Source organism: Tursiops truncatus, chromosome 17 (genome assembly GCF_011762595.2).
Source record: "Tursiops truncatus isolate mTurTru1 chromosome 17, mTurTru1.mat.Y, whole genome shotgun sequence".
Classification (NCBI taxonomy): Eukaryota; Metazoa; Chordata; class Mammalia; order Artiodactyla; family Delphinidae; genus Tursiops; species Tursiops truncatus.
In genome coordinates this window covers 59285141-59300704 of record NC_047050.1, presented here as the reverse complement: position 1 = coordinate 59300704, position 15564 = coordinate 59285141, and the positions used below count along the sequence as shown (strand labels likewise).

Genomic DNA, 15564 nt, shown 5'->3' with positions numbered 1-15564 from the left:
CAACTAAGAAAATATTTGTTCAATTAATTTCCCTTTGTGACACAGATTTAGAACATTAACCAAAGTAATGAGCGATTCATGAGAGGTTTATTCCAAGGCATTTACAAATCTGCAAGTTCTTAATACCATTTTTATCAGTCAGGTTCTGACAGAAAATCCACTCAAACAAGGTCATTGAGGTGAGTTTAATGAATGGACTAATTATGAGGGTAAGAGCTGATTACTGGAAACCATCATGTGGAAGAGTGCAGTAGGCTAGCAGGAGTCCTCATCTTACCCCTAAGCCTGAAGGCACAGGACTGGGAGTCACACTGGAATCTAGAGAGGGAGGTCCAGCTGGGCGAGAGGGCTGCCTGCCCCCAAAACTGAAGTGACTTCACTAGAGGAGCCTAGCCCCTACCCAAGCATGATCTGTGAGGAGTAATTCTGGGAGGATAAATGCCCCACCTCATTCTTCTCCTGTTTTTGCATCTCCCATTGTTACTCCCATTGGCCAAAACTAACTGGAGAGAAAGAAGACTCAGTGATTCTGTTGATGAAGGTCAATGTTTTTGGCCCCCGGGGCAGGATGGAAAAAGAGAGTGGAGAATAGGCAGCACAGTCCTCTAGCATATAATTCACCTCTTAAGAGATCAGGACTTGTGAATAAAAAATGGAAATAGTAATTTCAGGTATAAATTTAATACACACAGACTAGTTTGCAAGGCTGTTTTCCAGCACAGGCACCCCTTTCTTAACTCTTCAATTTTACCGTCAACACTTGCAATGAGAAACAATAAAAAGATGATAACTCTTCAGTATAGGGTCATGTCTGCGCTCTGCAGTGATTAGTTCAGAGCTGATCTGTTTCAGGAATTTCCTTGGCATCAGCATCATTTATGTCCAGAGGGGCTAGAAAACAAGTCATTCCAGAAAATGACTCCATCCGAGCTTGGTGGAACTAGTGATGAGTGACGTATGATTCACTTATTTTGTCAGCAAAACATGTATTAAGTAACTGCTCTGTGACAGGACTTGTACCAGACACTGGGGAAAACACAAAGAGGAATTAGACAGAGGTCTCAAGGAAGAGCCATCTCCTGGAAGAGACAGGTAAGCAGGTGACTGCGGTTGTGTGAATTGAGTGTTGGAGCCGTAAATGGGCATTCGAGTGTAGGGCTTGTGTTTCCGGACTGGTTCCACCACCTACTACCTCTGTGGCCTTAAGCAAGTTACTTAACTTTACATGTATAATAATCATGGTGGATTACACCTTCCAAAATGGCCACAGCCATAATGCCCATCCCACATGCAATGTGACCTTGTCTCCCCCTCCTCCCATCAAAGGTGGAATTAAGTTTACTACCCCCTTGAATTTGAGGACATCCTGGGATTGCTTTAAGCAACAGAATATGGTGAGAGTAACACTGCTAGTTCTAGATATAGCCCAGGTTCATCTGGTCTGGCAGGTTCCCCGTCTTGCTTTCTGCAACTCTTGGGACACTTCTTTTGGAAACCCAGGCACCATATTGTGAGAAGCCCAAGTCTCTGGGAGAGGCCATGCATAGGTATTTTGTATGTTACACACACCCCCCAAAAACATGTTCCTAACATTTTTTTCTCCCACTTTAGCAGAGTTTCAAGAGCCATGCTCCTAAAAACAATGGGATCCCCTTACCCAGATATGCTTCAACCACTATAATTAAAAATGATAGTTGTTTCCCAAATCCCAGAAAAGGTAAAATTAATGGATAGAATTTTCTATGTTTTAGTTTTTTCTCTCATAAAATTTTCCTAGGTGATGATTTCACTTATGTATACTGAAATCTAAAAGTCAGATTCAGACTTTGCTCAAAAGGATATAGCACCTTATTTTATTTATTTATTTATTTTTGCGGTACGCGGGCCTCTCACTGTTGCGGCCTCTCCCGCCGCGGAGCACAGGCTCCGGACGCGCAGGCTCAGCGGCCATGGCTCACGGGCCCAGCCGCTCCGGGGCATGTGGGATTTTCCCGGACCGGGGCACGAACCCGTGTCCGCTGCATCGGCAGGCGAACTCTCAACCACTGTGCCACCAGGGAAGCCCCAGCACCTTATTTTAATTGTGATATATGAATACATCTTGAGGTTCTAAACAGATCATCATGACTTTGGGATAAGCTACAACCTGCCGTGAGAGACCGAGTGCCACTAGTGTGGGGAATCATTTGCTTTTCTTTTTGTAAACTCTGGGCTATTTTGCAGGACACGACATAGAAGACAGTTTCAATATGCTGGCAGGTTAATTTGTTTGAAGAAAGACTCCTGTGGAGGAACTTGGGAAAGAATCATTTGAAAACTGAAGAAGCAGACATACTATCTACAGATTTTAGATTTTTGATTACCGACGCATCTTTAATGATATGTTGGGAACATATTCTCAATATATTGACTATATTTTTGACACAAATGGCTTTGCACTCAGTAAAAGATAACAAAACATAAATTTGGGTTGCGGTCATCAACTACAGAACATAGAAGAAATGTGAGCCTCATTTAACTTATTTATAGAATAGGGATATAATAGGTTTAGAAAGATTCCACAAGACCACATATGCAAAGTACCTAGGGGAGTGCCTGGCAGAAGGTGGTCAGAGCACATTAGCTTCTGTTCTCCTGTGTACCTGTCCCCAGCTGCTGTGAGCATTCACTGTTAGCAGCTCACAGCTGCCTGTCCCCGTCTCAGGCAAGGAAAGACACCTAGCCCAGGAAGGTACACACCATGGAGCCAATGACTGATCGAGTACAGTTTTTTGTACAGGAGTACAAAAAACTGACTTTGATGTGGGATCTCTCTGATGTTCCAGAGGGACCCTGTGGGTAAAGCCAAGACTAGACTTTACCTTAATATCCTTTCTTGGTGCCTTCCTTCTTCCTTTGTTTCCTTATAGGTTCTTCCTGAAAAGTGTTCCTTCAATAAATAACCTTTGGGCTTCCCTGGTGGCGCAGTGGTTGAGAGTCCGCCTGCCGATGCAGGGGACACGGGTTCGTGCACCGGTCCGGGAAGATCCCACATGCCGCGGAGCGGCTGGGCCCGTGAGCCATAGCCGATGGGCCTGCGTGTCCGGAGCCTGTGCTCCGCAACGGGAGAGACCACAACGGTGAGAGGCCCGCGTACCGCAAAATAAATAAATAAATCACCTTTATTGACCACACCAATTCCTGTTTCTAGAGAACCAGACGTGAGATACTTAACAAAGGGCCCAAGCTCAAATAATACTCCTCAAAATCTTTCAACAAGAATTCCTACAGACACTGACTAAATGCCTTTTTCTATCTCAAGTCAGTTCAGAATGCCTCCATTCTGACATGGCCCCAGGGAACTTGCTTGATTACCAGAGATCCTTCACCCAGAGAAAGCCAGTCTCATACTTGACCTGAGCTCAGCAGGGTTGATACCCCTGTGTCTCTCTGTGGACGCCATCTTACCTCTGTCCTTCTACAGTTTGTTAGGAAAGTGGAGGTTATCTAGAGCCCGGAAAGAACGTGTGAGATTTCTTGATGTGGAATAGCCTGGTTTTGAAATTGATAGGCTTCTAGAAGCAAATCTTTTCAGACTAAAGCTGGTTGATATATCTACATAGATTTTTCTTTTTTCTTTGGCTTCTCATAAAGCAGGTTCTAGAGGCTGGTAAAGTGAAGGGGAATAAAGACCTCTGTGAAAAAACATTGGGTTTAAAAATGGTTCCACGTGGTTCAAAATATGTTTTAGACATTCGGGAGCAAAAAGTGTGGACTTGATCATAATAGTGTGATTTGGAAAATGTTTCTGTCAGCAGAAAACTCCAGGGAGGAGCTGGAGGTTGTGATGCATAACCTTAAATGGTTACATGCAAGGATTGTTCTCTCTGGGGAGCCTCAGAGGAGAGAACAGGTTGACTAAAAGCGGACTTAAATGGCACAGGGTGTGAGGAATGTGTAAAAGTTTTGGAGCAGTTGCTGTGGACATTTCATAAGGAACTGTTTACTGATAGATACAGGGATTATCAACAAGCAGGTAGCATCTAGTAGAAATCTGGTGGTAAGAATTTTAGTAAAGCCAAATTCATTCATTCTGTCATGTATGCATTCAACAATATTAAGTGTCTTCTATGTACTGGGTACACAAAGATGAGTAATAACCCTTAGGGAGGTTTCCACACTTAAAGGCCAGCTATAAGAATGGATCCAGGCTTATTGCACTTAGCATAACGTCCTCAGCCTTCATGCATGTTGTTACATATGGCAGGACTTCCTTCCTTTTTTATGGCTGATTAATATCCCATTTATGCATACACACATTTTCTTACCCATTCATCCATCAGTGGACATTTAGGTTGTTTCCACTTATGTGAGGTGTCTAAAATAGTCAGACTCATAGAAGCAGAAAGAATGATGGTTGCCAGGGGCTGGGGTTGGGAAAAATGGAGAGATGTGGTTTAATGGGTGTGAATGCAAGAAAAATAAGTTCTAGAGATCTGCATACCACATTGTGTTCGTAGATAACAATAGTGTACTTACACTTAAAAATTTGTTAAGAGGTTTGATCTCATGTTATGTATTCTTACCACAATCGAAAAAAAAATAATGGAACCCAGGAGCATCTTGATCTTGGATTTAACAAGAAAGCTAAATGAAAACTTGAGGGAAGAAGGATTCTAAGGTTCTCGGAAGAGCTTGGGTTAGAAAACTTGTGAAGCTAGGAGAAAGTTAAAGTATGGAGAAAATGAAAAGAAACTGAGGGTTGTAAGTCGCACTGAGCACAGAGCAGGGAGAGGTGCCAATAGAGGGAGTTAGGGACAGAGGATGATTTCACAATTTGCTGCCCTGAACATGGATGATTAAAGTTTAGGAAGCTCTCGTTTGGGGAATACATATTTTCTCAAACTTTTTCTTCGTCTACCCCATACATACAGAATTTTGTATGCGCTGATCAACTTCACCCTCCCCTGCTCAGTAGGCATTACATTCTATCCTGGTCAATCTAATTTTTTTTTCTAAAAGCATAATTAGGAAAATAAAAAAGGGAGAGAGGACTTGAGGCATGGGAGGAAATGGGAAAGAGTCGTTCTTCACGCTCTCTACTGTTATCAAGAATCTGAGGACTAAGTAGGGCAGAGAGTGAAACTCAAAAGAAAAGATCATTTCTCTAATGATTAGTGATGTTGAGCATCCTTTCATGTGTTTGTTGGCAGTCTGTATATCTTCTTTAGAGAAATATCTATGTAAGTCTTCTGCCCATTTTTGGATTGGGTTGTTTGTTTTTTTGATATTGAGCAGATGAGCTGCTTGTATATTTTAGAGATTAATCCTTTGTCAGTTGCTTCATTTGCAAATATTTTCTCCCATTCTGAAGGTTGTCTTTTCGTCTTGTTTGTGGTTTCCTTTGCTGTGCAGAAGCTTTTAAGTTTCATTAGGTCCCATTTGTTTATTTTTGTTTTTATTTCCATTTCTGTAGGAGGTGGGTCAAAAAGGATCTTGCTGTGATTTAAGTCATAGAGTTTCCTTAAAAAACTAAAAATAGAACTACCATACAACCCAGCAATCCCACTACTGGGCATATACCCTGAGAAAAACATAATTCAAAAAGAGTCATGTACCACAATGTTCATTGCAGCTCTATTTACAATAGCCAGGACATGGAAGCAACCTAAGTGTCCATCGACATATGAATGGATAAAGACGATGTGGCACATATGTACAATTGAATATTACTCAGCCATAAAAAGAAACGAAATTGAGTTATTTGTAGTGAGGTGGATGGACCTAGAGTCTGTCATACAGAGTGAAGTAAGTCAGAAAGAGAAAAACAAATACCGTATGCTAACACATATATATGGAATCTAAAAAAAAAAAAAAAGGTTCTGAAGAGCCTAGGGGCAGGACAGGAATAAAGATGCAGACGTAGAGAATGGACTTGAGGACATGGGGAGTGAGAAGGGTAAGCTGGGATGAAGTGAGAGTGGCATGGACATATATACACTACCAAATGTAAAATAGATAGCTAGTGGGAAGCAGCCGCATAGCACAGGGAGATCAGCTCCAGCTCGGTGCTTTGTGTCCACCTAGAGGGGTGAGATAGGGAGGGTGGGAGGGAGATGCAAGAGGGAGGAAATATGGGGATATACATATATGCATGGCTGATTCACTTTGTTATACAGCAGAAACTAACACACCATTGTAAAGCAATTATACTCCAATAAAGATGTTTTAAAAAAAAGGAAAATATCAGTGAAGCTAGGACAATCTACATATTAAAGAGCTGAGAGAGACACACGTGAAAGAAAAAAAAATCTGGCAAAATGACAGAATGAGAGAGAGAGAAGGTCGGGGACATCTCTTTTGGAACAGCTATAAGGTGGGAGAGTGGAAAAGAAGAAAAAGGGGATTTAAAAAAGTTTTGCCCTGCATTATTGACTAAATCTTTCCTAAGGGATAAAAGTAATACACTGAATTATTTTAGTAATGATTGTTATAACTGAACTCTTTCTTTGATTGCCACATTTAGTTGAGACTGGGTCACATTAATCTTGAGATTTATTCAGGATACAGAAGATCTATCATTGAATATAACTTTAAATTGGCCCATGAGGATCAAATATTACTTATAATCACCTCCCAATTTGCATATGCAAACTGAAGATCACAGCTATTAGCTGACTTGCCCATGTCACAATATGAGCAAGTGATAATACTCAAATTTGCCAGACTCTGTGGCTCCGAGTTTTCTGCTGCTCCAAAATGGACCAGCTCCAAATGAGCACTTAGTTTAAGGAGTAATAGTCTTGTATGTGCGTAACTACAATGGAATGGCACATAGCTCAATAAAATTAGAAAAAAAGGACAAATGTAAAACCTGTTGATCTGTAGATGGTGATATCTGGGCAGACAATGAGGTAATGAAAAAATCAGGAGCCAGAATTACACAGCATTTATTCATCTCTCATCACATTATCATCACTTACTCCAATAAAGATTTATTCCCTAATGAAAATGAGAAAAAATCCTGGGGTTGATGCCCAGAAGAAAGAGAATGGTTCAGAAAGGTGGTATAAATTTACCAATAGCGGGGTTGTTAGGCAATGGTGGGAGAATAGCAGAATTGCTTTCTACTCCGTGAAATAAGATGGGTTGGGGGGAGGTAAGTGGGAGAAACTACCATTTATTGTTTTTAAGAGTGCAGAACTTGAGATAATTTCTCTGAAACTTCTAAACTTTCTGTAATGATGCTATATTATTTTCTGACTTTTAGAACTATCTTAAAATGAAAGCTATCATATGGGTTCCAGAAAGTAAGTTTTAATTCTGTTATTTACTAAGTGTATGACCCTTGGCAAGTTACCTAACTGTTGGCAGTCTGGGTTTCTTGATCTGTAAAATAAGACTTATGATAATATCATTCTATTAAGGTCATTATGAGGTATTATTTTTTTAATCTTATTTAGGTAATATATGTGTAAAGAATTCTATAAACTAAAAATCATACCACGAATGCTAGTTTTACTAATAATGGAAGAAATTCTGTGTTCATATAGCATTGTAATTATTTTTGTATTTCATAATTCTCATAGCTATTCTGTCTAATGCCCAGTATTCTACCAAACTGATGTATTGTAAGTCATTTAGGATGTGGATTTAAGTGATTTGACTTAGATCACCCAGGAAGTGTTGGCACCACGATATGAACACGGTTCTCTTTGACCTCAAAGCTTATGTGATTAATACAATATTCCCTAGAAATGGAAATAACTGCTGTATTTATTCAAAACCTCATAAGGAAAATAAGGAATGAAAGATAACTCGGCAAGGATAGGGCATAAATCTAGAACTCTCAATGTTCTCAGCTAGGGAAAGAAGGAGGATTGTGTAAGTGTGTGTATGTGTGTGTGTGCATTGGGTATGGGAAAAAATTAAAAGTATAAACATAAGTTCTTCCTTGGACCAGATGACCAAGGAAAAAGGGACTAGGTGCAGTCTGCATTTTAGAATCAAGTCTTCAGGTATCTTTAGCTCAAGATTCAGGTAGCATCCCCTTTGACAAATAAGAAGGGATGTTGGCTTGTTCATGCCAGGACTGGTCCAGAGAGCCACATGCTCACCTGGGCTGTGCGGTTGGTGATGTGAAACGCTTTTTTTTTTTTTTCCTGGTACGCGGGCCTCTCACTGTTGTGGCCTCTCCCGTTGCGGAGCACAGGCTCCGGACGCGCAGGCTCAGCGGCCATGGCTCACGGGCCCAGCCGCTCCGCGGCATGTGGGATCTTCCTGGACCGGGGCACGAACCCGTGTTCCCTGCATCGGCAGGCGGACTCTCAACCACTGAGCCGCCAGGGAAGCCCTGTGGAACCCTTTTGAAATAACGTTTGTTCCCTTTCAACTGCTATTCTATTATTCTTCGGAGTTCTTTTCTCTCCCAGAAAGCCACAGCCTTGAGTATTGCTTCAATAATACAGACCAACTTGGCAATGGAAGAAGACAGACAGCTGTTACAGATTCAGTATGAAACAGTTACAAAAAAGACTTCAAATCTTTGAGGAAACTGATCTTGCATTTTGGTCTGTTCTCCAAAGAGAAAGAAAAATGTCATCTCCTTGGAATGGGGGACGTGAGATGTATTGTCCTTCTCCAGATTGTGTTTAGAAACTGTGGGCCAACCTTTCATTCACCAACTACCCAATGTTACCAGAGCAGGATGCCCAGAGCCACAGTGGCAGGAATGCGTTAGCTTACCAACTTTCTACTTTACGGTCCTCCAAAACGTCCCAGCTCCACCCTCTTTCCCACTTGGTCGGCCTGTACAGAGGCCCAGGCCCCGCCATCTTGGTCACCTCACGGAGTTGTGGTTGAAGGGATCAACAACGTCTGTTAGTACCCACTGAATGCAGAGTGCTCTGTTGGGCCTACCAAGTGGGAGCAAACAAAGTGAAATTATGAAGGTGCGCTAAGGATAGAAAACTAGACAAAATACCGTCCCTCTTCTTAGGGAGCACGCAGTCTGTTTGGGAGGGAAGCTACAAAGTCAAATGCCCACACGGGGACCAGGCAGGTGAGGTTAGTGAGGGAAGAAGTCCACATGGGGACTGTGGTATATTCTGCAGAGGAATTCCTCTTTGTAAAGGGGCATCCACAAGTCAATTCCAGAAAGTTCTTGCTCTGCAGGAGGATGAAACAGTATGGCCTGATGTTTCAAGAGATACCAGAAATCCAGAATTACTATTTTTTATTATGGAAAAATCTCCAGGTTTTTTTTTTTTTTTTTTTTTTGTCAACTGAAGTGTTATTTTAAATAAAGCATTGTTTGGGTAAAAATAAAAGACACATAGAGGTTGGATACAGCTTGTGGGAAATTACTGTGTGACTTCCAAGGGGAGACAGATAAGAGAAAGAGTGACCGTAAAGCAATTTGGTGGGTGTTAAGACAGGGGAGGTCTGCGGGCTTTGCAAGCAAAGGCAAGGCACTAGTCTAGATAAGGGAAGTCAGAATAGGCTTTCTGGAGGGGGTGACGTGTGTGAATTGTGTCTGCTCAGTACTGGCTGTTAGAGGGACGTGCAGAGGAGGGTGAGTTCTTGGCTAAGGAGTCTACATGCAGAGGCAGGGATGTGCATGAAGCAGGATTTGCTGGGGTAACTGGAACTTATTGAGAGGGACTGAAGCACCGCACACATCTAGGAAGTGCTGAGGAATGAAGCTTGAGAATTAAGTTGCTGCCAGATCACAAAGAGCCTTGAACATCCTGCTAAGGATTTTGCTTTTCGTTCTGCAGCATTAGGTTGCTTTTGAGTAAATTTAAGCAGAGGATTAACATCATCCGACTTGAGATGTAGAAAGACTCTGCTGATGGAAAAAGAACAAAAACAGGGTAAGTCTGGTGTTTCTTTAGAGGCTCTTTCAGTGTTTGAGTGAGAAGTAATGAGTGTTTGAATCATAACAGTGGCAACAGAAATATACAAGAGAGATTCGAGCAATATTTAGGAGGTATAGGAGTTAGTTTCAATGGGACTTGATGAGGAAAGTAAGAGAGAGTAATGAGTCCAGAAAGTCTCCCAACCTTCTGGCTTGGGGGATTGAGTTGATGGTGCCCAAAAGAAGGGGAGGGGTGCAGGAGGAGGAGTAGGTTTTGACTTGGAAGCTAAGCAGTTTAGTTTTGGACCGGAGCTCCTGGCAGGTGATGTAGGTTTGGGTTTCTCGGCTTCATTTATTAATAAAGGCAGGGGAGTGAGTGCGTGTGATCACCCCGAAGATGGAGGGTTGGACCCTAGTGAACACCTCAGCTGGGGATGGTGGGTCAAAGTGGAGGCATCTAAAAGAAGCAGCCATAGAGGTAGTAGGAAAACCAGGGGTGTGATACTCTGCTAACGGACTACAGAGACTCAGGGAGGAAGTGGGGTACACAACCAAATGCTGTTGAAAAGGCTGATACACAGAGGTTGATAAATATTTGTCTATCGAATCTAGCATTAGGATGGTCATAGTTGATCTTGGCAATGGCAGTGTTAGGGATGGTGGGGGAAGAACCTGGCTGAAAATTGAAGAAGGCGATGGAGGTGAAATAGTGGAAACAGTGAGTATTGAATACCCTTTGTAAACTAGTTTGGTTATAAAGGGGATGAGAAGTAAAGGGTGATAATGAAAGGACTGTATATGGTAAAGGGAGTAGTAATTTTTAAACATGAAAAAGGCTTAGAAATACTTGTGTGTCGACACAAAAGAGCTGATACAAATGGGGAGCGCAGCTGCTGAAGAGAGATGGATGATTGGTACAGAGAGCAGCGCAAGATGGGTGACCAGATGGTCGTGTGCCACGTTTCACCCTCAGTCTATTGTCCCGCTTGTGTTTTGGTCACCTTGCTTTGTGCTTTTCTCTCAGCCTCTGGTTCTTTTCCTCTTTGGTTCTCATGACATGTTTGCTGGTATCTTCAGGCAATTTCTCTGGTTGTGGTGGTGTCTGGGAGTGGCTTACAAGGACCAAGAAGGCAGACACCATCTTACATTTCTGTACACGGAATTGCGACTTATAAACCAAGAACAAACAGGATCTACAGAAAGTTAATTTTTATACCTTTTAATAAAAGAATACTAAGAACGTTCTAATTTTTGCAGAGACAAAGTCAATAAATGCAGTTAGAGATGTGGTCCTTGGCTCCTGATAACCTGGCAAGTGTAGCAGTACATGTGCCCCTTGGCTGCCATTATTACTTTAATTAAATTGCAAATTGAACTGTAAATTTTGTGCCCCATTTTTCTAAGTGGCCAGGATTCTCTAAAGGAAGAAAGCAGAGAAGCTCATGATCTGGTGAAGGATTGAGAGCTGATTCACCAACCTCCATCTTGATATTTTATAGCTGGCATTCACATAGCTCAGGAGCTCTGTTTTGGTTGATTTTTATGCTAAAAAGTTTCAACTGCTACAAGTGCCAAAACTCTCAGGGCTTCTCAGAAAAAATGGCTGATTCCAAGCCTGGGGCGGGGAAAATGCAACAGGAGCCCAGAACATCTTCTCCAGGAAACAAGGGAATGCTCAAAGAAGGATGGAGACTTGTCAAAGGGACTGAGCAGCCAGTTTGAATTGCCTCTTGCTGGGAAAATGGGAATGATAGTAATAGGTGGAAATGTATACATTTGTATAAATAAGTGGTAATGTATACATTTGTGTAAAATAAAAAACTAGATTTCATATAGACATAAATAAATATATGAACAGATTGAAAGTTTGGTGAGGAATGGGATTATTTACATCGTTTCAAACCACTTTGCCCTCAAATATTTATTAATTTCAATGGGGAAAGAGTTACTTAGCAGTAGAGAAAACTAGAAGACACCATCTAAAATAAGTGACAAAGTGGCTATGATCAGCAATGATATTACTGGGACAGTCGATGAAAGTTAAATGAAGCCTGAAGATTGATGGAAGGTATGGCTCGGTGCTAACTTCCAGATTTTGATGGTTGCTTTGTGGCTTTGTAGGAGATGTCTTTGTTTGTAGGACATGACACTTGGGAGGTTGGAGCATCATGCTTGCAATTGAATCTTAAATGGTTCATCAAAGAGTTCTTTGCACTGTATTTTTCTGTAAATTTGTGATTATTCCAAAATAAAGACTATATATATATTATTTTTTAGGGCAGTTTACAGTTCACAGAAAGATTGAGGAGATGGTACAGAGAGTTCCCCTTTACTTCCTGCACCCACATATGCACGGGTTTCCCCGTTATCAATATCCCCCACCATAGTGGTACATTTGTTATAATAGATGAACCTACATTGACAGACACATCATTATCACCCAAGGTTCATAGTTTACATTATGGTTCACTCTTGGTGTTGTACATTCTATGGGGTTGGACAAATGTATAATGACATGTATTCATCATTATGATATCATATAGAGTATTTTCACTACCTTAAAATTTCTCTGTCCTCTGCCTATTCATCCCTTTCCGCATTCCAACCCTTGACAACTACTAATCTTTTTACTGCCTCCGTAGTTTTGCCTTTTCCAGAATGTCATATAGTTATAATCATATAGTATGTACCCTTTTCAGATTGCCTTCTTTCACTCAGTAATATATATTTAAGTTACCTCTATGTCTTTTTATGGCTTGATAGCCCATTTCTTTTTAGCGGCATAATATTTCATCATCTGGATGTACCACACTTTATCCATTCACCTACAGAAGGACATCTTGGTTGCTTCCAAGTCTTGGCAATTATAAATAAAACTGCTATAAACATCCATGTGCAGGTTTTTGTGTGGACATAGGTTTTCGACTTCTTTGGGTAAATACCAAGGAGCACGATTGCTGGATTGTATGGCAAGAGTATGTTTACTTTTGTAAGAAATCGCCAAACTGTCTTCCATAGTGATGGTACCATTTTGCATTCCCACCAACAATGAATGGGAATTCCTGTTGCTCCATGTGCTTGTCAGCATTTGGTGTTGTCTGTGTTCTGGATTTTGGCCACTCTAATGGCTGTGTAGTGATATCTCATTGTTGCTAAAATAATAGATTTTTAAAAAGAACATTCCTCTCTGTCGCCAACAGAGATTCTTCAGGAAGTCTACAAGAGCTTCTAAGAATTGTCTACTTTAATAAGTTCCTGGAAAAGTTTAATGCAAACAAGAGTGCAGTACTTTGAAAAATGGTGGAATAAATAATGCAAACAAAAAGGAAGCCATCAGTCAGAGATAGATGTGCAGATCAAACCCGTTTAAACACAGAATGAATTAGGAGGCATGAAAATCCTAGCCTTTTCTTAGATTCATCATATGAATTAAGAGGTGAAAATCCTAGCCTTTTGCTTAGATTCGTCATAGTCAACGGACTTCCAGGCAGGGAATGTGGGTTCACCTTATGACATGAATATGCTCATTTTTTTCTAGATGAGGAAACTTAACCCCAGATGGCTTAAATAAGCTCCCCAAGAATGCATTTTCCAGATTTCTGGCCCCTCTGACACCTAAATCCAGGCTCCTTTCTCCATGTCAGATTCATCTCTTCCCCATACCCCTACTCCTATAATGACCCGAGAAAAAGGTCTCAAAGTCAGTGTTTTTCATGTCTTTTTTCCATTTTTTTCCCCTGTCAATGGCTTACTGGACTCAGCAGCTCCCCAGGGCACACTTGTTTGGAGCTAGAGGTGTGGGTGATGGCAACACCAGGGTGTGCTTGGATTAACTCTTCGGATGTACTGCCCAGGTCAGTTTAACAGGCTCTTTGGATAACACAGCAGTATTTGGCCTCAGGTGCTTCCAAGCAAAGGAAGGAAATGGCATGAACTTCAAAGTGAGCTCTTGCACAGTGCGTGTGCCACGTGTACTGATCGTTTATTAGTACTTTAATAGTTGTCAATTAATCTCAGACATACATGGAGACCAAGACTAGTTGGAGATGTGGGGACAGCCTGCTTTCACCCTTGTTTCCTGGAAAGTTAGAACATTTCCCAGTCTTAGTGCTCAGAAGTTTAGGGTCAACCTGGAGTATATGCTTATTTTCAAAGCTTTAAACAGACCTGAGCTTGTTCTTGGGTCTTTTCCTTGATCAAATTAGTGTTATTTTATTTATGTCTCATATATTTTATAAATGTTTATAAAACATTTGTGTATTTTATAAATGTTTATAAAACATTTATATATTTTATAAATGTTTTCAATTCATTTTTCTACTCTATAATCTTTTTTAAAAAGCAACTTAACTGGGGTATAATTTACATACAATAAATGCACCTTTAAAATGCAGTTTGATGGGATTTTAGAAATGTAAACATCCATATAACCATAACGTCAGTTAAGATACGGGATATTTCTACCAGCCCAGAAAGTTCTCTTATATTCTTTTGCAGTCATTTCCTCCTTATCCAGGGGCACTCACTGATAAAATTTCTATTACCATTACTTTTGCCTGTTTTCAAGAGTTGATGTAAATAGAATCATACGTTATATACTCTTAGGTCTAGTTTCTTTTGCTTAGCATAATTTTTCCGAGATCCATCCATAGTTTTGCATCTGTCAGTAGTTCATTATTATTCTTTTCCTGTCTTTAATATAACAATTTTTTAAATTGAAGTATAGTTGATTTACAATGTTGTGTTAGCTTCTGCTCTATAGCAAAGTGTTTCAGTTAACATATATATATATATATATACATTCTTTTTTAATATTCTTTTCCATTATGGTTTATCACAGGATATTGAATATAGTTCCTTGTGCTGTACAGTAGGACCTTGTTGTATATCCATTCTATATATGAGTTTGCATCTGTTAACCCCAAACTCCCACTCGATCCCTCCCCCATCTCTCCTCCTCCTTAGCAACCACAAGTTTATCCTCTATGTCTGTGAGTCTAATATAACTTAAAGTTTACATAATTTATTAAAATTTTTTAAATTTTGAAATAATTCAGACTTACTGAAAATTGGCCAAAACATTACATCCAGCTTCTCCTTATGTTAACATCTAGGAAATATATGTATTTCTACTAATCCATGTATACACATATCACTATATTTATTACTGTATCTATCAGTCTGTATTTACATAAATATAGGTAGAAATGCAGAGTCTAATATACACACAGATTAGAAGAAGCATGAGGTCATATTGGTGTCTCTGACTCCAATCCAGCAGTCTCACAGGGTTCATTCTAACATCTCTCCTTTGTTAATTTGCAACTTCTTTCTCTGACAGTGAGAAACCTGGTTCTCATAATCTACAGTTTATTTACTAAATTGTTCAATCCTAGTCTATGTGTAAAGTCATTTCAGAATAGTTATCCATACCCCTGTAAGAAACAAAATTTTCAACTAGAGTCCAGAGTTTGCATACAGTTTTTATCTTTAACCGTACTGTATATAGTCAAAACATTTTCTTTTTCTACAGGTGTGTCAAGAAGTGATTCCTCCCAGCCCCAAACACTTTTTTACAAAGATATTTAGGCCAGCTTATTTCTTCCCCATCCCCTCCAGTTGGGTTGTGTCATTAATTTGTAATAAATTTAGATTCATTTGTTATAGTCTGCATTTAATCTTTCTCCCTGCTGTCCTGGTTGAGTGTTTACATTTTGCGAACGGTA

At 40.3% G+C, this 15564-nt stretch overlaps 1 long non-coding RNA gene across 1 annotated transcript in view; it reads left to right on the top strand.

Moving 5' to 3' along the window:
• The first annotated feature begins 988 nt into the window (after positions 1–988).
• The window catches only part of LOC109549465 (uncharacterized), a 41283-nt gene continuing 26707 nt past the window's right edge, over positions 989–15564 (top strand). The window contains exons 1-2 of the long non-coding RNA XR_012327326.1: positions 989–1092; positions 2910–3119. This is a non-coding gene — a long non-coding RNA (uncharacterized lncRNA). The remainder of the gene's footprint in view (positions 1093–2909; positions 3120–15564) is intronic.